Raw genomic sequence first — 24,263 nt, forward strand, 5'->3', positions numbered from 1 at the left:
ACGGCCAGGCTCAAGCCTTGCAACACACTGCCACGGTTTTGGACTGTCAGCTTACGGCCACAGGGACAGGTGCCCTGGTGTAGGACGTTTTGACACCTGCCTACCCCTCTCTCCCCAGATCCCGTCCCAGGTGAAGATTTCACTCTGAGGGCCAAGTCCTGCTTGGCCCTGCCCCTGCAAGGAACCCAACGTCTCTTGCTCTCATCCCCACTTAACCAGGACGTCCAACTCTACAGTAAGCATGCCAGTAACCAGATTCGGGGGATAGGAGAGCACCTGCCTGCATCATCACTGTTTTGCTTGGGTCAAAAATGAGAACTCATATTGTCTCGAAGAGAGATGATCACCTAAAAATCATGTTTAATAGGATTATGCTGAGTGGAAGCCCCTGGGCCTGAAGGGAGGCTGCAGATGCCTTTATGGTGGGTTCGGGAGGCAGGTGTCTGGGATGTGGCCTCATGGGAATCGGGCCAGGAGACCTGGATGTCCAGAGAGGGTTGACTTCCCCCTTGAAGATCCACCCTTGGACCCTCCCATGTGTAGGGGAAGTTAAATGTTGTCAGGGTCCTAGACAAGGACCAGAAAGTGCAGGGACACCACTGTCAGCCCACGTTCAGCTGAGGGACCTCGTTGCTTCATGGTGTGCCCCATGGGACCATCCAGATGTTGGACGTAGGCCCCTTTGGGACACTGGTGACTGTCCCAAATGGCCCTGGGCTGTTCCTGAAGCCCTCAACCTTGGTAAGGTGTCCCGGGCTGGAGAGCTCAGAGCTCCTTTTGCATACGTTGACTCCCAAGAGGCTTGAGCCCCCTTGGGGCAGCTGGAGAGTTCCCTTCCCTGATCTCTGTGGCTGCTGAGACAGGAAGGGCCCACCAGGCTTAGGAAGGGAATCTCATGTCGCTGGGTGCAACAGGCGATAACCCTGGGCATATCACGGTGGCACTCTAGACCTGAGGGATTGATCTGAGGGAAGAGGCCCAGCAGGTACAGGGAGATACCCCCTTGTACAGCAGGCAGTGGGCGGCATGCCTTGTTTGCATGCACATCTTGTTTGCCGAGCATCCATTTCTCTGCCTTGTGGGCCCTGGGGGCAGTGGCTCCCCATGTCCTCAAGAGCACCTGCCCAGCTCCGGGTGCCACAGATGGCCAATGGTGGGAGGGCAAGGGCCTGGCCCTACCTACGAGGGCATGCACACTGCACACTGGGCTGCATGCCCACAGCATTCTACCTCTCAGGAATCCGATGTGTCGAGCCTTCTCTTGGGGGCCAGCATCAGCAAGGCTTGACGCCCTTGGGGGCCATATTCTCCATTGTTTCTGGGTCCAGGTATGGGCATCTCTGCTCCTGTAGCCTACCCCTTCCTTGTGTCCCTCTGCCGTGTGTGGGGCGGCCTCACGTGTTGCCACGCGTCTCCAGGGTTCCAGGAATGGACCCTCTTGGATGCAGGGGCAGGTACCCTGGAGCAGGGCGTTTTGAGAGCTGGCCTACCCCTCTCTCCCCAGATTGTGTACCCAGTTGAAGAACCCGCCCTGAGGGCCAAGTCTTGCTAGGCCCCGCACCTGCAAGAAGCCAAACATTTCATGCCCCCGCACCACCGCGCGGCAACCTGCTTTACAGTAGGCACCCCTGAGGAGCAGTTTGGGGGATGGAGAACGTCCGCTCGGGTCACAACTGCCTTCCTTGGGTTACGTGGCACCAGGCTTTTGGAACTGGGAGCTTTTGGCCACTGAGGCAGGTGCCCCACAGCAGGACATTTTGACACCTAGCCTATGACTCTCTCCACAGATCCTGCCCCAGACCAAGTTCCTGCCCTGAGTTCAAGTCTTGCTAGGCCAAGCCACAGCCAGAATCCCAACTCTTGGGTTCCCATCACCCACCAGAGCATGCCACTCTGCAGTAAGCACCCAGGGTAAGCAGGTTTGCAGGGGCAGGAGAGCGCTCGCCGGCATCGCCATTGCCTTGCTTGGGTCAATGATGAGAACTCATATTGTCTCGAAGAGAGATGATGACCTAAAAATCATGCTCAATAGGATTATGCTGAGGCCCAATGGAAGGGACCATCTCAGAGTCAGCATCCTGAGGATGCTCAGGGCCCTGGGGGAGCGCTGCAGTTTGGGGCTTGAAGCGACTGATCCCTCAGGCCTCACCACTTTGGCTGTGGCCTGACTGTGGGCCTCCAGGTGCCCATGAGGTGCTCGGGCTTTTGGCCTTGCCTGCCGACCCATCCCCCCTCCCAGGATGCCTTCCGGGAGCCATTGCTTAGCAACTCTGGTCTCTTTGTGTCTTTCAGTGGGCCTTGGTGGCCAGGGTCTCAGTGTGGTCACAAACATGGCAGGTGAGTGGAGCCCCTGGGCTTCGAGGGAGGCCATAGATGCCATCTGGAGTGGGTACAGGTGGCCTGTGTCTGGGTGGCGGTCACATGGGTGTCGGGTTGGGAAACCTGGATGGCAGGAGAGAGTGGATTTCCCCACTGAAGGTCCGACCTTGGGCCATCCCAGGTGCAGGGGAATTGAAAGATTGGCCAGGTCCCTGACATGGACTAGAAAGTGCAGGGTCACCGCTGTTAGGCAACGATCAGCTGAGGGACCTCACTGCTTCACGGTGTGCCTATATGCCCATCAAGATGGTGGATATAGGCCCTTTGGGGCCACTTGTGGCTGTCTCCTCGGACGTGGGGTATTCATGAAGGCCAGACCTTGGTGAGTTGCCCTGGGCCAGAGAGCCCAGAGCTCCTCTCACATTCACCTGACTCCCAAGTAGCTTGGGTCCCCTCGGGGAACTGGGGAGTTCCCCTCTCCAATCCCATGGGCCGCTGAGACAAGAAGGACCAACCTGGCCTAGGAGGGTAATCTTGAGTCCCTGGGCATAACAGGCGATGTCCTTGGGCCTATTATCTCGGCAATCTAGATCTGAGGGGGTGATCCCAGTGATGAGACCCAGCAGGTGCAGGGAGAGGGCCCCTATGCAGGGTGGGAGTGGGCAGCATGCCTGGTTGGGAGCACGCTGCTATCCCGGCATCCATTCCTCTGCCCTCAGGACTCTGAGAGCCGTGTGTCCCCATGTCCTCGAGGACACCAGCCCAACTCCGGATGTCAGAGATAGCCAATCCATGGGAGGGCAAGGGCTTAACTGTACATACCAGGGCACCCACCCTTCATGCCTGGCCCAGAGTCCACAGCGTGCTACCTCTCAGGAAGTCTGTTTGCCAGGCCATCTGGGGGGCAGCATCAGCAAGGCTCAGCTCTCACGGGGGCCATGCTCTCTGTTGTTTTGTGGTCATAGTATGGGCATTTTTGCTCCTGTAACTTGCCCCTTCCATGCCGTCTCCTGTCTAATGCTGGCTGGCCTCACACCTTGCCATGCAGCACCAGGCTTTCTGGACTGGCAGCTCTTGGCTACAATGGCAGGTGCCGCAGAGCAGTGTGTTTTCATACCTCACCTACACCTCTCTCCCCAGATCCTCTCCCCAGATGAAGATCCCACCCTGAGGGCCAAGTCTTGCTAGGCCCAGACACTGCAAGACGCCCAACGTCTCATGCCCCCACCCCCCCACCGGGCATCACGCTCTACAGTAAGCATCCCCAGTAATCATTTTCGGGGGATGGGTGAGTGCCTGTCTGCATCACCACTGCTTTCCTTGGATCAATGATGAGAACTCATAATGTCTCGAAGAGAGATGATGACCTAAAAATCATGCTCAATAGGATTACGCTGAGGCCCAATGGATTAGATCATGCTGGGTTCAGCATCCTGAGGATGCTCGGGGCCCTGGGCGAGCGCTTCAGATTGGGGCTTGAGGCAACCATTCCCTCAAGGCTCCCACTGTGGCTATGTACTGACTGTGGGCCTCCAGGTGCCCACGAGTGGATCATGCCTTCGGCCTTGCCTGCCAACCCATTCTTCCTCCAAGGATGCCTCCTGAAGAGCCATTGCTTTGCAACCCCGATTTCCTTGTCTTTCTTGGGCCGTGGTGGTCATTGTCTCGGCGCAGCCTCAGTGAAGCCACTGCACTTGGAGGGAGGCCGCAGATGTCGTTGGGGTGGGTCGTGAGGCCCGTGTCTAGGTGGCTGCCCCATAAGAATATGGCTGGGAGCCCTGGATGTCCAGAGAGGGTGGTCTTCCCCTTGAAGATCCGCCCTTGGGCCATCCCACATGCAGGGGAAGCGAAAGATGGGCTGGATCCCTTACAAGGACTAGAAAGTTCAGGGACGTTGCCATCACCCAGTTCAGCTGAGGGATCTTGCTGCTTCATGGTGTTCCCCATGGGCCCATCCAGATGGTGGATGTGGGCCCTTAGGGACCACTGGTGGCTGTCCCCCTCAGCCCTCAACTGTTCCTGAAGCCCTGGTACATGGCAAGGTGCCCTGGGTGGAAGAGCCTAGAGTTCTTGTCACATGCACCCGACTGCCAAGGAACTTGGGCCCCCTCCGGGCAGCTGGGAGCTCCCCTCCTCGATCCCTTGAGCTGCCAAGACAGCAAGGGCCCACCGGGTCTAGGAGGGGAATCTCAAGTCCCTGGGCACAACAGGCGATGGCCCTGGGGCTCTCGCCCTGACACTCTAGACCTGATGGAGTTATCCAGCGGAAGAGGCTCAGCAGGTGCAGGGAGAGACCCCCTGCCCTTGCGTGGCGGGCAGTGCGCTACATGCCTTGCTTGCATGCGTGTGCTTGGCCCAGCATCCATTCCTCTACCCTGGGGACCCTGGGGGCCACGGCTTCCCATGTCCTTGAGGACACCTGCCCTTGAGGGTGTCATGGATTGCCAATCAGTGGGAGGGTGAGGCCTTGGCCCTACCTACCAGGACAAGCTCCCTGCACACCATGCCTCGCTCCCACACCCTGCTACCTCTCAGGTAGCCTGTGTGCCAGCCTTCTCCTGGGGGGCAGCCTCAGCAAGGCTCGGCTCCCTCGGGAGCCATGCTCTTCATTGTTTTGGGGTCCAGGTAGGGGCATCTCTGCTCCTGTAGCCTACCCCTTTCTTGCAGTTCCCACCATATGCTGGCAGGCCTCACACCTTGCCATGTGGCACCAAGTTTTGGGAATGGCAGCTCTTGGCTGCAGGGGTAGGTGCCCCGGAGAATAGTGTTTTGACACCAGGCCTACCCTCTCTCCCCAGATCATGTACCCAGATGAGGATCCTGCCCTGAGGGCCAAATCTTCCTAGGCCCAGCCCTGGAATAGGCCCAACATCTCCTGCCCTGACACCCACGCGAGGGCCTGGACCTACCTACCAGGGCACGCACCCTTCACTACTGGCCCTGCACACACACACAGCGTGCTACCTTTTGGGAAGCTTGTGTGCCATGCCTTCTTCTGGAGGGCAGCATCAAAAAGGCTCGGCTCCTTCAGGGCCCCGCTCTCCATTTTTTCAGGGTCCAGGTATGGGCATCTCTGCTCCTATAGCCTGCCCCTTCCTTGGAGTTACCCACTAATTGCTGGCTGGCCTAAAGACTTGCCATAGGATGCCAGGCTTTTGGGACTGGCACATCTTGGCTGCAGGGGCAGGTGCCATGCAGCAGGGCATTCTGACACCTGGCCTACCCCTCTCTCCCCAGATTGTGTCCCCAGACGAAGATTCTGCTCTGAAGACCAAATCTTGCTAGGCCCAACCCCTGCAAGAGGCCCAAAGTCTCGTGACTCCATCCACCCACCCCCGCCGGGGCATCCCACTCTACAGTAAGCTCCTCTGGTAAGTGGATTCCAGGGACAGTATAACGCCCACCTGGGTCATTACTGCCTTGTTTGGGTCAATGATGAGAACTCGAAGAGAGATGATGACCTAATAATCATGCTCAATAGGATTATGTTGAGGCCCAATGGAGGATACCATGCCATGGTCAACATCCCAAGGTTGCTTGGTGTCCTGGGGGAGCTCTGTAGTTTGGAGCTTGAGGTGACAGTTCCCTCGAAGTTCCCCACTGTGCCTGTGGCCTTTCTGTGGCCTGTGGCCTTTCTGTGGGCCTCCAAGTGCCCAAAAGTCCTCAGACCTTCGACCTTCCCTGATGACCCATTCCACCTTCCAGGACACCTCCTGGGGAGCTATTGCTTAGCACCTGGTTCTCCTTGTGTCTTTTAGTAGGCCTTGGAGGCCAGGGTGTCCATGCGGCCTCAAACATGGCAGGTGAGTGGACCACTGGGCTTGGAGGGAAGCGGCAGATGCCATTGGGGTGGGTTCAGGTGGCCCGTGTGTGGGTGGTGGCACATGGACATTGGCCTGGAAGCCCTGGATGTCTGTAGCGGGTGGACTTCCCCCTTGAAAGTCTGCCCTTGGACCATCTCATGTTCATAGGAAGCAAAGGTTTGTGTGGGTCCCTGACAAGGACCAGAAAGTGTAAGGGGGCCAGCATCAGCCCACATTCAGCTGAGGGCTCTTGCTGCTTCATGGTGTGCCCCATGGACCCATCCAGATGGTGGATGTGGGCCCCTTGGGCCACTGGCATCTGTCCACCTGGGTCCTGAGCTGTTCCTGAAGCACTGGCCATTGGCAAGTTGCCTTGGGCGGGAGAACCCAGAGCTCCTGTTGCATGTACTCGACTCCCAAAGAGCTTGGGCCCACTTGGGGCAGCTGGGGAGCTCCCCTCCCAATCCCTTGGAGTGCATAGACAGGAAGAGCCCACCGGGCCTAGGAGGGGATTCTTGAATCCCTAGGCACAACAGGCGATGGCACTGGGCCTATGGTCGCAGCACTCTAGACCTGAGGGAGTGATTCAAGTAAGAGGCTAAACAGGTGTAGGGACAGGGTCCCCCTGCATGGAGGACAGTGGGTGACATGCCTTGGTTGCATGGAAGTGATTACCCTGGCACCCATTCCTCTGACCTGGGGCCCTGGGGGCCATGGATCCCCGTGTCCTCGAGGGCATCTGCCCAACTCTGGGTGCCACAGATGGCCAATCCGTGGGAGGGGGAGGTCCTGGCCCTACCTACCAGGGCACACACCCTTCACGTCCGGCCCACTGCCCACAGTGTGCTACCTCTCAGGAAGCCTGTGTGTCAGGCCTTCTTGGGGGCAGCATCAGCAAGGCTCGGCTCCCTTGGGGGCCATACTTTCCGTTTTTTGGGGTCCAGGGATAGGTATCTCTGCTCCTGTAGCCTGCCCCTTCCTTGCGGTCCCCTGATGTGTGCTGGCAATTCTCACAACTTGCAAAGGGGCACCAGACTTTTGGGACTGGCAGCACTTGGCCGCAGGGGCAGGTGCCCCAGTGCAGGACATTTTGACAGCTGGCCTACCCCTCTCTTTCCAGATGCCATCCTAGAATTAAGATCCCGCCCTGAGGTCCAAGTCTTCCTAGGCTAAGCCCCATTAAGAGGCCCAACATTCTGTGCCATTGACCCCTTCCCAGGGCATCCCGCTCTACAGGAAGAACCCTGGGTAAGCCAGTTTGGTGGACAGGAGAGTGCCCACCTGTGTCGACATTGCTTTGCTTGGGTCAATGATGAGAACTCATATTGTCTCAAAGAGAGTTGATGACCTAAAAATCATGCTCAATAGGATTACACTGAGGCCAAGTGCCTCAACAATGGCAGGTGAGTGGAAGCCACTGGCTTTGCAAGGAGGCCACAGATGCCATCGTGGTTGGTTTGGGAGTCCTGTGTCTGGGAGGTAGCTACATGGGCTTCGGACCAGGAGCCCTGGATATATGGAGAGGGTGGACTTACCTCTTGAAGGTCCGCCCTTGTGCCATCCCACCTGCAAGGAAAGGGAAAGTTTGGCCATGTCCCTGACAAGGACCTTAACATGAAGGGACACTGCCGTCAGCCCACGTTCAGCTGAGGGCTCATGCTGCTTCACGTTGTGATGCATTGGCCTGTCCAGATGGTGGACCTGGGCCCCTTGGGCCACTGGTGGCTGTCCCCCTCAGCCCTGGGCTGTTCCTGAAGCCCCAGCCATTGCCAAGGTGACCTGGGTGGGACAGCCCAGAACTTCTGTCCCACACACCTACTCCAAGGAGCTTGGGCCTCCTTGGACCAGCTGGGAAGCTCTCCTCCCTGATCCCTTGGACTGTCAAGACAGAAAGGACCCACCAGGCCAAAGAGGGGAATCTTGAGTTCCTGGGTGCAACCGGCGATGGCCCTGGGCCTCTCGCAGTGGCACTCTAGACCTGAAGTAGTGATTCCCCTCCCAGCAGGTGCAGGGAGAGGACCCCCTGCCAGGGGAGCAATGGGTGTCATGACCTGTTTGCATGCATGTGGTTGGCCCAGTATCCATTCCTCTGCCCTGGGAACCCTGGGGGCCATGCCCCCCCATGTCTTCGAGAGCATCTGCCAGGCTCGGGGTGCAACAGATGGCCAATCTGTGGGAGGGCGAGGGCCTGGACCTACCTACCAGGGCATGCACACTTCACAACCGGCCCCGCACCCACAGCGTGCCACCAAGAGAGGAAGGGCCCACCAGGCCCAGCAAGGGAATCTGGAGTCCTAGACACAATAAGCGATGTCCCTGGGCCTATCGTCACGGCACTCTAGACCTAAGGGATTGATGCTGGTGAAGAGACCCAGCAGGTGCAGGGAGAGGGCATCCCTGCATGGCAGGGAGTGGGCTGCATGCCTTGGTTGTATGCACACAGTTGGCCCAGCATCCATTCTTCTGCCTTGGGAGCGCTTGGAGGCCATGGCTCCCCATGTCTTCGAGGGCACCTGCCCTGCTCTGGGTGCCACAGATGGCCAATCAATGGGATGGCGAGGGCCTGGCCCTAGCTACCACAGCATGCACACATCACGCCAGGCCCTGTGCCCACAGCATGCTACCTCTCGGGAAGCCTATGCACCAGGCCTTCTCCTGGGGCAGCATCTGCAACACTCGGCTCCCTTGGGGGCCACCTTCTCCATTGTTTAGGGGTCCAGGTATGGGCATCTCTGCTCCTGTAGCCTGCCCCTCCTTGCAGTCCTCTGCTGTGTGCCAGCCTGCCTAACACCTTGCTATGTGGCACCAGGCTTTCGGAACTGTCAGCTTTTGGCAGCTGGGGCAGGTGCCCCAGAGCAGGACATTTTGACACCTAGACTACCACTCTCTCCACAGATCTTGTCCCCAGAAGAAGTTCCCGCCCTGAGATTCAAGTCTTGCTAGGCCACGGCCAAGCAGCAACCCCAACGTCTTGGATCCCCACCCCTCACCGTGGCATCCCACTTTACAGTAAGCACCCCCGGTAAGCAGGTTCATGGGGCAGGAGACAGCTTTCCCGCCATTGCCTTGCTTGGGTCAATGATGAGAACTCAATTTGTCTCAAAGAGATATCTAAAAATCATGCTCAATAGGATTACACTGAGGCCCAATGGAAGGGACCATCTCGGGGTCAGCATCCTGAGGATTCTCAGGGCCCTGGGGGAGCGCTGCAGGTTGGGGCTTGAAGTGACTGATCCCTCAGGCTGTGGCCTGACTGTGGGCCTCCAGGTGCAAGAGGTGCTTGGGCCTTCGGCCTTGCCTGCTGACCCATCCCCCTCCCAGGACGCCTTCTGGGGAGCCATTGCTTAGCAACCCTGGTCTCTTTGTGTCTTTCAGCGGGCCTTGGTGGCCAAGGTCTCGGTGTGGCCACAAACATGGGCAGGTGAGTGGAGCCACTGGGCTTCGAGGGAGACCATAGACACCGTCTAGAGTGGGTTCGGGAGGCCTGTGTCTGGGTGGCGGCCACATGGTGGTCGGGCTTGGAAACGTGGATGTCTGGAGAAGTGGATTTCCCCATTGCAGGTCCGCCCTTGGGCCATCTCAGGTGCAGGGGAATTGAAAGATTGGCCCAGTCCCTGACAAGGACTGGAAAGTGCAGGGACGCCGTTGTCAGCCAACGATCAGCTAAGGGACCTCACTGCTTCACAGTGTGCCCCATGTGCCCATCCAGATGGTGGATATAGGCCCCTTGGGGCCACTGGCAGTTGTCCCCCTTGGACCTGGAGTGTTCATGAAGCCCCAGACCTTGGCATGTTGCCTAGGGCAGGGGAGCCCAGAGCTCCTGTCGCATGCACCTGACTCCCATGGAGCTTGGGCCCCCTTGGGGTACCTGGGGAGTTCCCCTCTCCAATCCCTTGGGCCACTGAGATATGAAGGGCCAACCTGACCTAGGAGGGTAATCTTGAGTCCCTGAGCGCAACAAGCAATGTCCTTGGGCCTATCATCGCGGCACTCTAGATCTGAGGGAGTGATCCCATGGATGAGTCCCAGCAGGTGCAGGGAGAGGGCCCCCGTGCATGGCGGGAATGGGCGGCATGCCTGGTTGGGAGCATGCTGTTGGCCTGGCATCCATTTTTCTGCCTTCGGAACCCTGAGGGCCAGGGGTGCCCATGTCATCGAGGGCACCAGCCCAACTCTGGTGTCAGAGATGGCCAATCCATGGGAGGCCGAGGCCCTGACTGTACATACCAGGGCACCCACCCTTCATGCCTGGCCCAGATTCCACAGTGTGCTACCTCTCAGGAAGCCTGTGTGCCGGGCCTTCTGGGGGCAGCATCAGGAAAGCTCAGCTCTCATGAGGGCCATGCTCTCTGTTGCTTCGTGGTCGAGGTATGGGCATTTCTGCTCCTGTAGCTTGCCCCTTCCATGCAGTCCCCCTGCTGTATGCCGGCCGGCCTCACACCTTGTCACACGGCACCAGGGTTTCCAGACTGGCAGCTCTTGGCTACAATGGCAGGTGCCCCGGAGCAGTGCGTTTTGACACCTTGTCTACCCTTCATCCCCAGATCCTGTGCCCAGATGAAGATCCCGCCCTGAGGGCCAAGTCTTGCTAGGCAGAGCCAGTCCAAGACGCCCAACGTCTCGTGCCCCCACCCCTCCCTCTGGGCATGCCGTTCTACAGTAAACACCCCTGGTAAGCAGGTTCGGGGGAGGGGAGGGTGCCTCCCTGCGAAGCCACTGCCTTCCATGGTCAATGATGAGAATTCATATTGTCTCGAAGAGAGATGATGACCTAAAAATCATGCTCAATAGGATTACGCTGAGGCCCAATGGAGGGAATCATGCCAGGGTCAGCATCCCGAGGATGCTCTGTGCCCTGGGCGAGTGATGCAGATTGGGCTTTGAGGTGACCGTGCCCTCAAAGCTCCCCACTAAGGCTATGAACTGACTGTGGGCCTCCAGGTGCCCATGAGGGGATCAAGTCTTCGGCCTTGCCTGCCGACCCATTCTTCCTCCAAGGACGCCTCCTAAAGAGCCATTGCTTTTCAACCCTGATCTTGTGTCTTTCAGAGGACCATGGTGGCCAGTGTCTCTGTGCAATGACAACCATGGCAGGTGAGTGGAAGCCACTGCACTTGGAGGGAGGCCGCAGATGTCATTGGGGTGGGTCGTGAGGCCCAGGACTGGGTGGCGGCAGCATGGGAATATGGCTGGGAGCCCTGGATGTCTGGAGAGGGCGGATTTCCCCCTTGAAGGTCCACTCTTGGGCCATCCCACATGCAGGGGAAGCAAAAGATGGGCCGGGTCCCTGAGAAGAACTGGAAGGTGCAGGGACACTGCCATCGCCCAGGTCAGCTGAGGGATCTTGCTGCATCAAGGTGTGCCTCATGGGCCCATCCAGATGGTGGACGTGGGCCCCTTGGGACCACTGGCAGCTGTCCCCCTCAGCCCTTGGCTATTCCTGAAACACTGGCACATGGCAAGGTGCCCTGGGCAGAAGAGCCCAGAGTTCCTGTTGCATGCACCCGACTCCCAAGGAGCTTGGGTCCCCTCAGGGGAGCTGGGAGCTCCCCTCTCTGATACTTTGGGCTGCTGAGACAGGAAAGGCCCACCAGGTCTAGGAGGGGAAGCTCATATTCCTGGGCACAACAGGCGGTGGCCCTGGGGCTCTCGCCCTGACACTCTAGACTTAATGGAGTTATCCAGGGGAAGAGGCTCAGCAGGTGCAGGGAGAAGCCCCTCCTTGTGAGGCAGGCAGTGGGCTGCATGCTTTGGTTGCTTGCGTGCGTTTGGCCCAGCATCCATTCCTCTACCCTGGGGACCCTGGGGGCCATGGCTTCCCGTGTCCTCAAGGACACCTGCCCGGCTCCAGTTGTCACAGATGACCAATCTGTGGGAGGGTGAGGCCTTGGCCCTACCTACCAGGACAAGCTCCCTTCATGCCATGGGTTGCTCCCACACCATGCTACCTCTCAGGTGGTCAGTGTGCCAGTCTTCTTCTGGGGAGCAACCTCAGCAAGGCTTGGCTCCCTCGGGGGGTATGCTCTCCATTGTTTTGGGTTCCAGGTATGGGCATCTTGGCTCCTGTAGCCTGCCCCTTTCTTTTGGTTCCCACCATATGCCAGCCGGCCTCATGCCTTGCCATGTGGCACCAGGATTTCGGAACTGGCAGCTCTTGGCTGCAGGGGTAGGTGCCACAGAGAATGGCGTTTTGACACCAGACCTACACGTCTCTCCCCTGTACCCAGACAAAGATCCCGCCCTGAGGGCCAAATCTTCCTAGGCCCAGCCGTGGCAACAGGCCCAACGTCTCCTGCCCTGGTACCCTCCAGAGTAATCCACTCTACACTAAGCTCCCCTGGTAAGTGGATTCGGGGGACAGGAGAGTGCCCACCCTCATTGCTACTGCCTTGCTTGCGTCAATGATGAGAACTCATATTGTCTCGAAGAGAGATGATGACCTAAAAATCATGCTCATTAGGATTACACTGAGGCCCAATGGAGGGGACCATGCCTGAGTCAGCATCCAGTAGATGCTCGCGGCCCTGGGGGAGAGCTGCTGTTTGGGGCTTATAGCAAAAGTTCCCTCGGGGCTCCCCGCTGTGGCTGTGGTCTGACAGTGGGCCTCCAGCTGCCCAAAGGTGCTCAGGCCTTCGGCCTTGCCTGCCAATTCATTCCCCCTCCCAGGACACCTTCTGGGGAGCCATTGCTTAGCAATCCTGGACTCCTTGTGTCTTTCAGTGGGCCATGGTGGCCAGGGTCTTGGTGCAGCCTCAACCATGGCAGGTGAGTGGAGCCACTGGGCTTGGAGGGAGGCCGCAGACACCATAGGGGTAGGTTCGGGAGGCTGGTATCTGGGCGGCAGCCACATGAGATTAGGGCCGGGATCCCTGGATATATGGAGAGGGTGGACTTACCTCTTGAAGGTCCACCCTTGGGCCATGCCACCTTAGGGTAAGGGAAAGTTTGGCCGTGTCCCTAACAAGGACCTTAAAGTGCAGGGACACCGCCATCAGCCCATGTTCAGCTGAGGGCTCGTGTTGCTTCATGTTGTGACACATTGGCTTGTCCAGATGGTGGACCTGGGCCCCTTGGGCCACTGGCAGCTGTCCCCCTTGACCCTGGGCTGTTCCTGAAGCCCCGGTCATTGCCAAGGTGACCCGGATGGGACAGCCCAGAGCTTCTGTCGCATGCACCCAACTCCCAAGGAGCTTGGGCCTCTTCGGACCAGCTGGGGAGTTCTCCTCCCTGATCCCTTGGGCTGTCAAGACAGAAAGGGCTCACCAGGCGAAGGAAGGGAATCTTGAGTTCCTGGGTGCAACAGGCAATGGCCCTGGGCCTCTTGCAGTGGCACTCTAGACCTGAGGTAGTGATCCTGGGAAAAGGTCCAGCAGGTGCAGGGAGAGGGCCCCCCTGCAAGGGGGGCAATGGGTGGCATGACCTGGTTGCATGCATGGGGTTTGCCCGGTATCCATTCCTCTGCCCCGGGGACCCTGGGTGCTGTGGCTCCACATATCCTCGAGGGCACCTGCCAGGCTCGGGGTGCGACAGATGGCCAATCTGTGGGAGGGCGAGGGCCTGGACCTACCTACCAAGCCATGCACCCTTCACGACCGGCCCTGCACCCACAGCGTGCTACCTCTCAGGAAGCGTGTGTGCTGTGCCTTCTTTTGGGCAGCATCAACAAGGCTCAGCTCCTTCAGGGGCTACACTCTCCATTTTTTTGGAGTCCAGGTATGGGCATCTCTGCTCCTATAGCCTGCCCCTTCCTTGCGGTCACCCACTATGTGCCAGCTGGCCTAAAGCCCTGCCATGCGGTGCTAGGCTTTCGGGACTGGCACTTGTTGGCTTCAGGAGCAGGTGCCACGCAGCAGGGCATTCTGACACCTGGCCTAACCCCTCTCTCCCCAGATCGTGTCCCCAGATAAAGATTCCTCCCTGAGGGCCATGTCTTGCTAGGCCCAACCCCTGCAAGAGGCCCAAAGTCTCGTGACTCTGTCCACTCCCCCCCATGGCATCCCGCTCTACAGTAAGCACCCCAGAAAGCAGGTTTGGGGGATGGCATAATGCCCACTGCGTTGTCACTGCCTTGCTTGGGTCAATGATGAGAACTCATATTGTCTCGAAGAGAGATGATGACCTAAAAATCATGCTCAATAGGATTATGCTGAGGCTCAATGGAGGAGACCATGCTGAGTCAACATCCGAGGTTGCTTGTGGTCCTGGGGGAGTGCTGTAGTTTGGGGCTTGAGGCAATGGATCCCTCGAAGTTCTCCGCTGTAGCTATGGCCTTACTGTGGGCCTCCAAGTGCCCAAAGGACCTCAGGCCTTCGACCTTCCTTGCTGACCCATTCTCCCTCCCAGGACACCTCCCATGGAGCCATTGCTTAGCACCTGGTTCTCCTGTGTCTTTCAGTGGGCAGTGGTGGCCAGGGTCTCCACAAGACCTCAAACATGGCAGGTGAGGGGAAGCCACTAGGCTTGGAAGGCAGCGGCAGATGCCATTGGGGTGGGTTTGCATGGCCCATGTCTGGGTGGCGGCTGCATGGACATCGGACTGGGAGCCCTGGATGTCTGTAGCAGGTGGACTTCCCCCTTGAAAGTCCGCCCTTGGACCATCTCATGTGCAGGGGAAGCAATAGTTTGCATGGGTCCCTGACAAGGACTGGAAATTGTAAGTGCGCTAACATCAGCCCACATTCAGCTGAGGGCTCTTGCTGCTTAATGGTTTACCCCATGGCCCCATCCAAATGGTGGATGGGGGCCCATTGGGCCACTGGCATTTGTCCACCTCGGCCCTGAGCTGTTCCTGAAGTGCTGGCTCTTGGCAAGTTGCCCCCGGTGGGAGAGCCCAGAGCTCCTGTCACATGTACTCAACTCCCAAAGAGCTTGACCCCACTCGGGGCAGCTGGGGAGCTCCCCTCCTGATCCCTTGGGCCATAGAGACAGGAAGAGCCCACCGGGTCTAGGAGGGGAATCTCGAATCCCTGGGGCAACAGGTGGTAGCCCTGGGCCTCTCACAGCATCACTCTAGACCTGAGGGTGTGATCCAGGGAAAGAGGCCCCGCAGGTGCAGGGGGACGCCCCCCTTGTACGGCAGATAGTGGGTGGCATGCCTTGGTTGCATGCACACGTCTTTGGCCCAGCTTCCATTCCTCTGGAATGACAGGTGAGTGGAGCCACTGGGCTTCGAGGGAGGCCATAGATGCCATCTGGAGTGGGTTCAGGAAGCCTGTGTCTAGGTGGCGGCCCCATGGGGGTCAGACTGGGATCCCTAGATGGCCGGAGAGGGTGGATTTCCCCATTGAAGGTCCAACCTTGGGCCATCCCAGGTGCAGGGGAATCAAAAGATTGGCTGGGTCCCTGACATGGACCAGAAAGTGAAGTGTTGCCGCTGTCAGGCAACGATCAGCTGAGGGACCTCGCTGATCCACAATGTGCCCCATGTGCCCATCCAAATGGTGGATATAGGCCCCTTGGGGCCGCTGGTGGCTGTCCTGCTTGGACTTGCAGTGTTCATGAAGCCCCAGACCTTGGCAAGTTGCCCTGGGCCAGAGAGCCCAGAGCCCCTGTCACATACACCCAATTCCCAAGGAGGTTAGGCCCCCTCAGAGCAACTGGGGAGTTCCCCTCTCCAATCCCTTGGGCCACCAAGACAGGAAGAGCCAACCTGGCCTAGGAGAGCAATCTTGAGTCCCTGGGCGCAACAGGCAATGTCCTTGGGCCCATCATCGCAGCACTCTAGATCTGAGGGAGTGATCCTGTTGATGAGGCCCAGCAGGTGCAGGGAGAGGGCCCCCATGCATGGTGGAAATGGGTGGCATGCCTCGTTGTGAGCATGCTGTTGGCCCAGCATCCATTCCTCTGCCCTTGGGACCCTGAGGGCCGTGGGTCCCCATGTCCTTGAGGGCACCAGCCCAACTTCAGGTGTCAGAGATGGCCAATCTGTGGGAGGGCGAGGGCCTGACTGTACATACCAGGGCACTCACCCTTCATGCCTGGCCCAGAGTCCACAGCATGCTACCTCTCGGGAAACCCGTTTGCTGGGCCTTCTGGGGGCAGCATCAGCAAGGCTCGGCTCTCATGGGGACCACGCTCTCTGTTGTTTCGTGGTCCAGATATAGGCATTTCTGCTCCTGTAGCTTGCCCCTTCCATGCGGTACCCCACCATATGCTAGCCAGCTTCACACCTTGCCACATGACACCAGGCTTTCCGGACTGGCAGCTTTTAGCTACAATGGCAGTTGCCACAGAGCAGTGCATTTTGACACCTCGCCTACCGCTCTCTCCCCAGATCCTGTCCCCAGATGAACATCCCGCCCTGAGGGCCAAGTGTGCTAGGACCAGCCACTGCAAAACGCCCAATGTCTTGTGTCCCCACCCCCCCCCCAGGCATCCCACTCTACAGTAAGTACCCCTGGTAAGCAGGTTCGGGGGATGGGAGAGCACCCCACGTCACCACTGGCTTCCTTGGGTCAATGATGAGAACTCATATTGTCTTGAAGAGAGATGATGACCTAAAAATCATGCTCAATAGGATTACACTGAGACCCAATGGAGGGGACCATCCCGGAGTCAGCATCCCGAGGATGCTCTGTGCCCTGAGCGAGCACTGCAGATTGGGGCTTTAGGCAACTGTTCCCTTAAGGGTCCCTGCTGTGGCTGTGAACTGACTGTAGGTCTCCAGGTGCCCAGGAGTGGATCAAGCCTTGCCTGCCAACCTGTTCTTCTTCCAGGGACAGCTCCCGTAGAGCCATTGCTTTGCAACCCTGATCTCCTTGTGTCTTTCACGGGCCATGGTGTCCATTGTCTCGGTGCAGCCACAACTATGGCAGGTGAGTGGAAGCCACTGGGCTTGGAGGGAGGCTGACAGACATCATTGGGGTGGGTTCGTGAAGTCCATGTCTGGGTGGTGGCCACATGGAAATCGGGCTGGGGACCCTTGATGTTGGGAGAGAGTGGACTTCCCCTTGAAGGTCCACCCTTGGGCCATCCCTCATGCAGGGGAAATGAAAGATGGGCCGGGTCCCTGACAAAGACTGGAAAGTGCAGGGACATCACCGTCGCCCAGTTCAGCTGAGGGATCTTGCTGCTTCATAGTGGGCCCCATGGGCCAGTCCAGATGGTGGACGTGGGCACCTTGGGACAACTGGCTGCTGTCCCCCTCAGCCCTCGGCTGTTCCTGAATTCCCTGCACATGGCAAGCTGCCATGGGCGGAAGATCCCAGAGATCCTGTCACACGCACCTGACTCCCAAGCAGCTTGGGCCCCCTCAGGACAGCTGGGAGCTCCCCTTCCCCATCCCTTGGGCTGCCATGACAGGAAAGGACCACCAGGTCTAGGAGGGGAATCTCAAGTCCCTGAGCACAATGGGTGATGGCCCTGGGCCTCTCGCCCTGACACTCCAGACCTGAGGGAGTGATTCATGGGAAGAGGCTTAGCAGGTACAGGGAGAGGACACCCCTGCCCGGCAAGCAGTGTGGAGCATACCTTGGTTGCATGCACATGTTTGTCCCCCCATGTCCCCCCCATTGCTCTGCCCTGGGGACTCTGGGGGCCGTGGGTCCCATGTCCTCAAGGGCATCTGCCCACCTCCAGGTGTCACAGATGGCAAATCCGTGGGAGGGTGAGGCCTTGGCCCTACCTACCAGGACAAGCTCCCTGCACGCCATGCCCCGCTCCCATACCGTACTACCTCTCAGGGAGTCTGTGTGCTGGCCTTCTCCTGGGGGACAGCCTCAGCAAGGCTCAGATCCCTCAGGGGCCATGGACTCCATTGTTTCGGGATCCAGGTATGGGCATCTCCCGTCCTGTAGTCTGCCCCTTTCTTTGGGTTCCCACCATGTGCCAGGTGGCCTCATGCCTTGCCATGTGGTGCCAGGATTTCAGGACTGGCAGCTGTTGGCCTCAGGGACAGGTGTCACAGTGCAGGACATTTTGACAGCTGGCCTACGCCCTCTCTCCCCAGATGCCATCCCCAGATGAAGATCTAGCCCCGAGGTCCAAGTCTTGCTAAGCCAAGCCCCGGCAAGAGGCCCAAAGTCTCATGCCCCCACCTCCCTCCCAGGGCATCCCACTCTACCGTAAGCACCCTGGGTAAGTAGGTTTGGGGGATGGGACAGCACCTGCCTGCGTCACCATTGCCTTGCTTGGGTCAATGATGAGAACTCATAATGTCTCGAAGAGAGATGATGACTTAAAAATCATGCTCAATAGGATTACACTGAGGCCCAGTGGAGGGGACCATCCCAGAGTCAGCATCCCGAGGATTCTCGGGGCCCTGGGGGAGTGCTGCAGTTTGGGGCTTGAAGTGACCAATTCCTCAAGGCTCCTAGCTTTGGCTGTGCCTTGACTGTGTGCCTCCAGGTGCCCAAGAGGGGCTCAGACCTTTGGCCTTGCCTGCCAACCCATCCCCCCTCCCAGGACACCTTCTGGGGAGTCATTGCTTAGCAATCCTGGTCTCCTTGTGTCTTTCAGCAAACCATGGTGTCTAGGGTCTTGGTGCGACCTTGACAATGGCTGGTGAGTGGAAGCCACTGCACTTGGAGGGAGGCCGCAGACATCGTCGGGGTGGGTTCATGAGGCCCGTGTCTGGGTGGCGGCCACATGGGAATCGGGCCGGGATCCCTGGATGTCCGGAGAGGGTGGACTTCCCCCATGAAGGTCCGCCCTTGGGCCATCCCACATGCAGGGGAAGGGAAAGATGGGCTGGTTCCCTGACAAGGAGTAGAAAGTGCAGGGACGCCGCCATCACCCAGGTTAGCTGAGGGATCTTGCTACTTTACGGTGTACCCCATCGGCCCATCCAGATGGTGAACATGGGCCCCTTGGGACCACTGGTGGCTGTCCCTCTCAGCCTTCAGCTGTTCCTGAAGCTCTGGTGCTGGCAAGTTGCCCTGGGCAGAAGAGCCCAGAGCCCCTGTCACATGCACCCAACTCCCAAGGAGCTTGGGCCCCCTCGGGGCAGCTGGGAGCTGCCCTCCCTGATTCCTTGGGCTGCCGAGAGAGGAAAGGACCACTGGGTCTAGGAGGGGAATCTAAAGTGCCTGGGCACAACGGGCAATGGCCCTAGGCCTCTCACCCTGACACTCTAGACCTGAGGGAGTGATTCATGGGAAGAGGCTCAGCAGGTGCTGGGAGAGGCCCCCCCTCTCCCAGCAGGCTGTGAGCAGCATGCCTTGGTTCTGTGCACATGTTTGGCCCAGCATTCATTCCTCTGCCCTGGGGACTCTGGGGGCCATGGCTCCCCATGTTCTTGAGGGCACCTGCCCAACTCCAGGTGCCACAGATGGCCAATAAGTGGGAGGGCGAGGCATTGGCCCTACTTACCAGGACACGCACCCTGCAAGCTGGGCCCCGCTCCCACACCATGCTACCTCTTGGGAAGCCTGTGTGCCAGGCCTTCTCCTGGGGGGTAGCTTCAGCAAGGCTTGGCACTCTCGGGGCCATGGTCTCCATTGTTTCAGGGTCCAGGTATGGGCATCTTTGCTACTGTAGCCTGCCACTTCCTTGTGGTCCCCTGCCATATGCCGGCAAGCCTAACACCTTGACAGTGGTGCCAGGATTTTAGAACTTGCAGGTCTTGGCCGCAGGTGCAGGTGCCCCAGACCAGGGCATTTTGACACCAGATTTACCCCTCTCTCCCCAAATCCCATCCCCAGATGTAGATCCAGCCCTGAGGGCCATGTCTTGCTATGTCCAGCCCCTGCAAGAGGCCCAAAATCTCATGCCCCTGCCCCACCCCACCCCCCGGCATCCTGCTATACAGTAAGCACCCCAGTAAGCAGGTTTGGGGGACAGGAGAGTGCCAAACCGTGTCACCACTGCTTTGCTTGGATCAATGATGAGAACTTATATTTTCTAGAAGAAAGAAGATTCATCCTCCCAGGACTCCTCCCAGGGAGCCATTGCTTAGCAACACTGGTCTCCTTTTGTCTTTCAGTGGGCCATGGTGGCCAGCGCCTTGACAGGGGCCTCAACCATGGCAGGTGAGTAGAAGCAACTGGGCTTGGAGGGAAGCTGCAGACGCCATTGGGGTGGATTTGGGAGGCCCATGTCTGGGTACTGGCTGCATGGACATTGGACCAGGAGCCCTGGATGTCTGTAGAGGGTGCACGTCACCCTTGAAAGTCCGCCCCTGGACCATCTCATGTGCTGGGGAAGCAAAAGTTTGCGTGGGTCACTGACAAGGGCCAGAAAGTGCAGGGACACCGCCGTCAGCCCACGTTCAGCTGAGGGCTCTTGCTGCTTCATGGTGTACCCCATTGGCCCACCCAGATGGTGAACGTGGACCCCTTGGGCCACTGGTGTCTGTCCACCTTGGCCCCGAGCTGTTCCTGAAGTGCTGGCCCTTGGCAAGTTGCCCCGGGTCGGGGAGCCCAGAGCTCCTGTAGCATGCACTCAACTCCCAAGGAGCTTGGACCCAATCAGGGCAGCTGGGGACCTCCCCTCCTGATCCCTTGAGCTGCGGAGACAGGAAGGGCCCACTGGGCCTAGGAGGGGAATCTCAAATCCCTAGGTGCAATGGGCAATGGCCTTGGGCCTATAGTCGCAGCACTCTAGACCTAAGGGACTGATCCCAGGAAGAGACCCAACAGGTGCAAGGAGAGGGCCCCTTGCATGGCGAGCAGTGGGCGGCATGCTTTGGTTGTGTGGACACGGTTACCTGGCATCCATTCTTCTGCCCTTGCGGCTCTGGGGGCTATAGCTCCCAATGTCCTCGAGGGCACTTTACGAGCTCCAGGTTCCACAGATCGCCAATCCGCGGGAGGGCAAGGGCCTGGTCCTACCTACCAGGGAATGCACCCTTCACGCCGTGCCCCCCACCCACAGTGTGTTACCTCTCGGGAAGTCTGTGTGCCAGGCCTTCTGGGAGGCGGCATCAGCAAGGCTCAGCTCCCTCAGGAGCCATGCTCTCCATTGTTTTGGGGTCCAGGTATGGGCATCTCTGCTCCTGTAGCCTGCCACTTCCTTGTGGTCCCTCGCTGTGAGACAGGTAGCCTTATGCCTTGTCACATGGCACCAGGCTTTTGGGACTGAAACTCTTGGCCACAGGAACAGGTGTCCCAGTGCAGGACGTTTTGAGAGCTGGCCTGCCCCTTTCTTCCCAGAGGCTGTCCCCAGGTGAAAATCCCGCCCTGAGGTCCAAGTCTTGTTAGGCCAACCTCTGGCAAGAGGCCCAACATCTAATGCCATTGCCCCCCTCCTGGGGCATCCCGCTCTACAGTAAGCACCCTGGGTAAGCTGGTTTGGGGGACGGGAGAGTGCCCGCCTGCATCACCATTGCCTTGCTTGGGTCAATGATGAGAACTCATATTGTCTCGAAGAGAGACGATGACCTAAAAATCATGCTCAATAGGATTACACTGTGACCCAATGGAGGGGACCATCCCCATGTCAGCATCCAGAAGATGCTCGGGGTCCTGGGGGAGTGCTGCAGTTTGGGGTTTGAAGCGACCATTCCCTCAAGGCTCTCCATTGTGGCTGTGGTCTGACTGTGTGCCTTGGGCCATCTGCCCTTGGGCCATCCCATGTGTAGCCAAAGTTTGGCCAGGTCCCTGACAAGGACCGGAAAGTGCAGGGATGCCGCCGTCAGCCCACGTTCAGCCGAGGGCTCTTGCTGCTTCAGTTGTGCCCCATGGGCCCATCCAGATGGTGGACATGGGCCGCTTGGGGCCACTGGCGTCTGTCCCTCTTGGCCCTTGGGTGTTCCTGAAGCCCCAGCCATTGGTAGTGTGCCCCAGGTGGGAGAGCCCAGAGCTCCTGTAAAAAACACCTGACTCCCAAGGCGCTTGGGCCCTCTCAGGGCAGCTGGGGAGCTCCCCTCCCCGATTCCTTGGGCCGTCAAGACAGGAAGACCCCACCTGGCCTAGGGGGGGAATCTCGAATCCCTGGGCACAACAGTTGATGGCCCTGGGCCTTTCATCATAGCACTGGAGACCTGAGGGAGTGATCCTGGGGAAGAGTCCCAGCAGGTGCAGGGAGAGGCCTCCTGCATGGAGGGCAGTGGGCAGTATGCCTTGGTTGCGTGCATGCAGTTTGCCTGGCATCCATTCCTCTGCCCTTGGGGCCCTCAGCGCTGTGGCTTCCTGTGTCCTTGAGGGCATGTGCCCAGCCCGGGTGCCACAGATGGCCAATCCTTGGGAGGGTGAGGGCCTTGCCCTACCTACTAGGGCATGCACCCTTCACACCTGACCCTGCACCCACAGTGTGCTACCTCTCTGGAAGCCTGTGTGTCAGGCCTTCTGGGGGCCATCATCAGCAAGGTTCAGCTCCCTCGGGGGCCGCACTCTCCATTGTTTCGGGGTCCAGGTATGGGCATCTCTGTTCCTGTAGCTTGCCCCTTCCTTGCAGTCCCCCACTGTATGCCAACCAGCCTTAGACCTTGCCACTCGCTGCCAGGCTTTTGAGATTGGCAGCTCTTGGCCACAGGAGCAGATGCCCTGGAGTAGGGAGTTTTGACAGCTGGCCTACCACTCTCTCCCCAGATCCCATGTCCAAGGACCCTTCTACACCTTTCAGCCCCTGCAAGAAGCCCAAAGTTCATGCCCCTGCCCGCCCCCCCGGGGCATCCCATTCTACAATAAGCATCCTGGTAAGCACATTCAGGGGATGGGAGAGCACCTGCCCATGTCACCACTGCCTTGCTTGGGTCAATGATGAGAACTCATATTGTCCCAAAGAGAGATGATGACCTAAAAATCATGGTCAATAGGATTACGCTGAGGCCCAATGGAGGGGACCATCCTGGGGTCAGCATCTCGAGGATTCTTGGGGGGCCCTGGGGGAGCACTGCAATTTGGGGCTTGAGGCAACAGATCCTTCGGGTCTCCCTGCTGTTGCTCTGGCCTGTCTGTGGGCCTCCAGGTGCCCAAGAGCTACTCCAGCCTTTGGCCTTGCCTCCTGACCCATTCCTCCTCCCAGGACACCTTCTCATGAGCCAATGCTTAGCAACCCTCATCTCCTTTTGTCTTTCAGTGTACCTTTGTGGCCATCATCTTGGCATGGCCTCAACAATGAGATTTGATTCGATGCCTCTGGAGCTATTTGAAGGTCTCAGATGTAAACAGTTGGTGGGAAGTTCCACATGATGCAGCTTCGGCACTTCTCTCTTGGTGGGACACCTTCATGGCCAGTGAGGGTTGACTTCTCCTTGAATGTCCTCCTTTGTCCTTTGGCAACTCCACCTGATGAGTACATTTGGCCATCCTCCTGACATGGTCTCGAATATCCAGGGAGATCTCCACTCTGCCACCAATCTCCTACTACATTTCCCACCCCCTGCCATCGAGTTCTCAGCTTTAGCAACCTCTGTTTGATGCTGGTCTCTTTCAGGAAATGCCATTTTATTTTGAAGAGAATTTGTTTGTCCGGTGAGGTGTGGTGAATCAGGCCTTTGTCCCTGCTGTCCACTTTTGGTGTTTCAGGAAATTGCCTGTACTGAGGCTCCCAGCTGGAGGTTTGCAGCTGGATCCCCCTAGCCAGCCTTCAGAAGAGGGGAAGCCATCCCCTGAGGGGTGCTTCCTGTTTTCTTATGAACAACACTGTTTTTTCTGGACAATTTCTTGCAGATTTCTGGCAGATTACAATCCAATTGTAATCTCTGACTGAAACACAGCTAGATAATCATCAAATCATACTGAAATAGCAGGAATTCTTATCCTTCTCCACAGCAGCTTAGACAGAGAAGGCCATGTGGCCAAAATTAGGATGCATTGAGACATGATTTTTGGTAGAATTGGATCCCTGAGATCCTGGCCAGTTTGGGCCTCTCATCATGGAAAAGGCAAGAGAGAGTGGAGTTCATGTGGCAACATCTAGAGAAATACATCCCCCTACATTGCCTGGGAAAAGCTTAGAGGCTCATTTTTGTTGTTTTTGTAGCCAGAAGCTTTTGAGGACTGTAGTTTTATATTTGGCGGGCTTTTTTTGTGATTGATATTTGAGGGCACTGTCCTTGTCCTGGAGAAAAGGCAAGCAATCTACCCTGGCCAAATGGTGGGCCCTGAGTATCACCTGGGCACAGTTGTGGGCGATTATTTGCTCCTCTTGGACCATATTTGTGGTAGGTCACTTTCACAGAGTGGCCTCTTAGGATACAAAGGATCCAGTGATTTCCATTTCCCTTCTACACCTTTCAGCATAAATGCAGAGTCACCTGCC

At 58.1% G+C, this 24,263-nt stretch overlaps 10 non-coding genes and 3 pseudogenes across 10 annotated transcripts; all 13 read left to right on the forward strand.

Moving 5' to 3' along the window:
• The first annotated feature begins 302 nt into the window (after window positions 1–302).
• LOC123862667 (small nucleolar RNA SNORD115) lies at window positions 303–388 on the forward strand (annotated as a pseudogene).
• Window positions 389–1,967: 1,579 nt separating this feature from the next.
• Window positions 1,968–2,048, forward strand: LOC123862627 (small nucleolar RNA SNORD115). Its single transcript, XR_006795319.1, has one exon. It is a non-coding gene; the product is annotated as a small nucleolar RNA SNORD115 (small nucleolar RNA).
• A 1,593-nt stretch (window positions 2,049–3,641) lies between these two features.
• LOC123862638 (small nucleolar RNA SNORD115) lies at window positions 3,642–3,722 on the forward strand. Its single transcript, XR_006795329.1, has one exon. It is a non-coding gene; the product is annotated as a small nucleolar RNA SNORD115 (small nucleolar RNA).
• Window positions 3,723–5,745: 2,023 nt separating this feature from the next.
• LOC123862664 (small nucleolar RNA SNORD115) lies at window positions 5,746–5,816 on the forward strand (annotated as a pseudogene).
• A 1,609-nt stretch (window positions 5,817–7,425) lies between these two features.
• Window positions 7,426–7,506, forward strand: LOC123862650 (small nucleolar RNA SNORD115). Its single transcript, XR_006795340.1, has one exon. It is a non-coding gene; the product is annotated as a small nucleolar RNA SNORD115 (small nucleolar RNA).
• A 1,688-nt stretch (window positions 7,507–9,194) lies between these two features.
• On the forward strand, window positions 9,195–9,269 carry LOC123862666 (small nucleolar RNA SNORD115; annotated as a pseudogene).
• Window positions 9,270–10,848: 1,579 nt separating this feature from the next.
• Window positions 10,849–10,929, forward strand: LOC123862641 (small nucleolar RNA SNORD115). The gene has a single exon (XR_006795331.1). It is a non-coding gene; the product is annotated as a small nucleolar RNA SNORD115 (small nucleolar RNA).
• Window positions 10,930–12,517: 1,588 nt separating this feature from the next.
• Window positions 12,518–12,598, forward strand: LOC123862649 (small nucleolar RNA SNORD115). The gene has a single exon (XR_006795339.1). It is a non-coding gene; the product is annotated as a small nucleolar RNA SNORD115 (small nucleolar RNA).
• A 1,598-nt stretch (window positions 12,599–14,196) lies between these two features.
• Window positions 14,197–14,277, forward strand: LOC123862633 (small nucleolar RNA SNORD115). The gene has a single exon (XR_006795325.1). It is a non-coding gene; the product is annotated as a small nucleolar RNA SNORD115 (small nucleolar RNA).
• Window positions 14,278–16,573: 2,296 nt separating this feature from the next.
• On the forward strand, window positions 16,574–16,654 carry LOC123862622 (small nucleolar RNA SNORD115). Its single transcript, XR_006795315.1, has one exon. It is a non-coding gene; the product is annotated as a small nucleolar RNA SNORD115 (small nucleolar RNA).
• A 1,598-nt stretch (window positions 16,655–18,252) lies between these two features.
• On the forward strand, window positions 18,253–18,333 carry LOC123862625 (small nucleolar RNA SNORD115). The gene has a single exon (XR_006795317.1). It is a non-coding gene; the product is annotated as a small nucleolar RNA SNORD115 (small nucleolar RNA).
• Window positions 18,334–21,394: 3,061 nt separating this feature from the next.
• LOC123862637 (small nucleolar RNA SNORD115) lies at window positions 21,395–21,475 on the forward strand. The gene has a single exon (XR_006795328.1). It is a non-coding gene; the product is annotated as a small nucleolar RNA SNORD115 (small nucleolar RNA).
• A 1,275-nt stretch (window positions 21,476–22,750) lies between these two features.
• Window positions 22,751–22,831, forward strand: LOC123862629 (small nucleolar RNA SNORD115). The gene has a single exon (XR_006795321.1). It is a non-coding gene; the product is annotated as a small nucleolar RNA SNORD115 (small nucleolar RNA).
• Window positions 22,832–24,263: the final 1,432 nt, after the last annotated feature.

This window comes from Mirounga angustirostris, unplaced genomic scaffold (genome assembly GCF_029215605.1).
Source record: "Mirounga angustirostris isolate CCGP_5_RB_7025 unplaced genomic scaffold, mMirAng1.0.hap1 SCAF_9, whole genome shotgun sequence".
NCBI classification, from domain to species: domain Eukaryota; kingdom Metazoa; phylum Chordata; class Mammalia; order Carnivora; family Phocidae; genus Mirounga; species Mirounga angustirostris.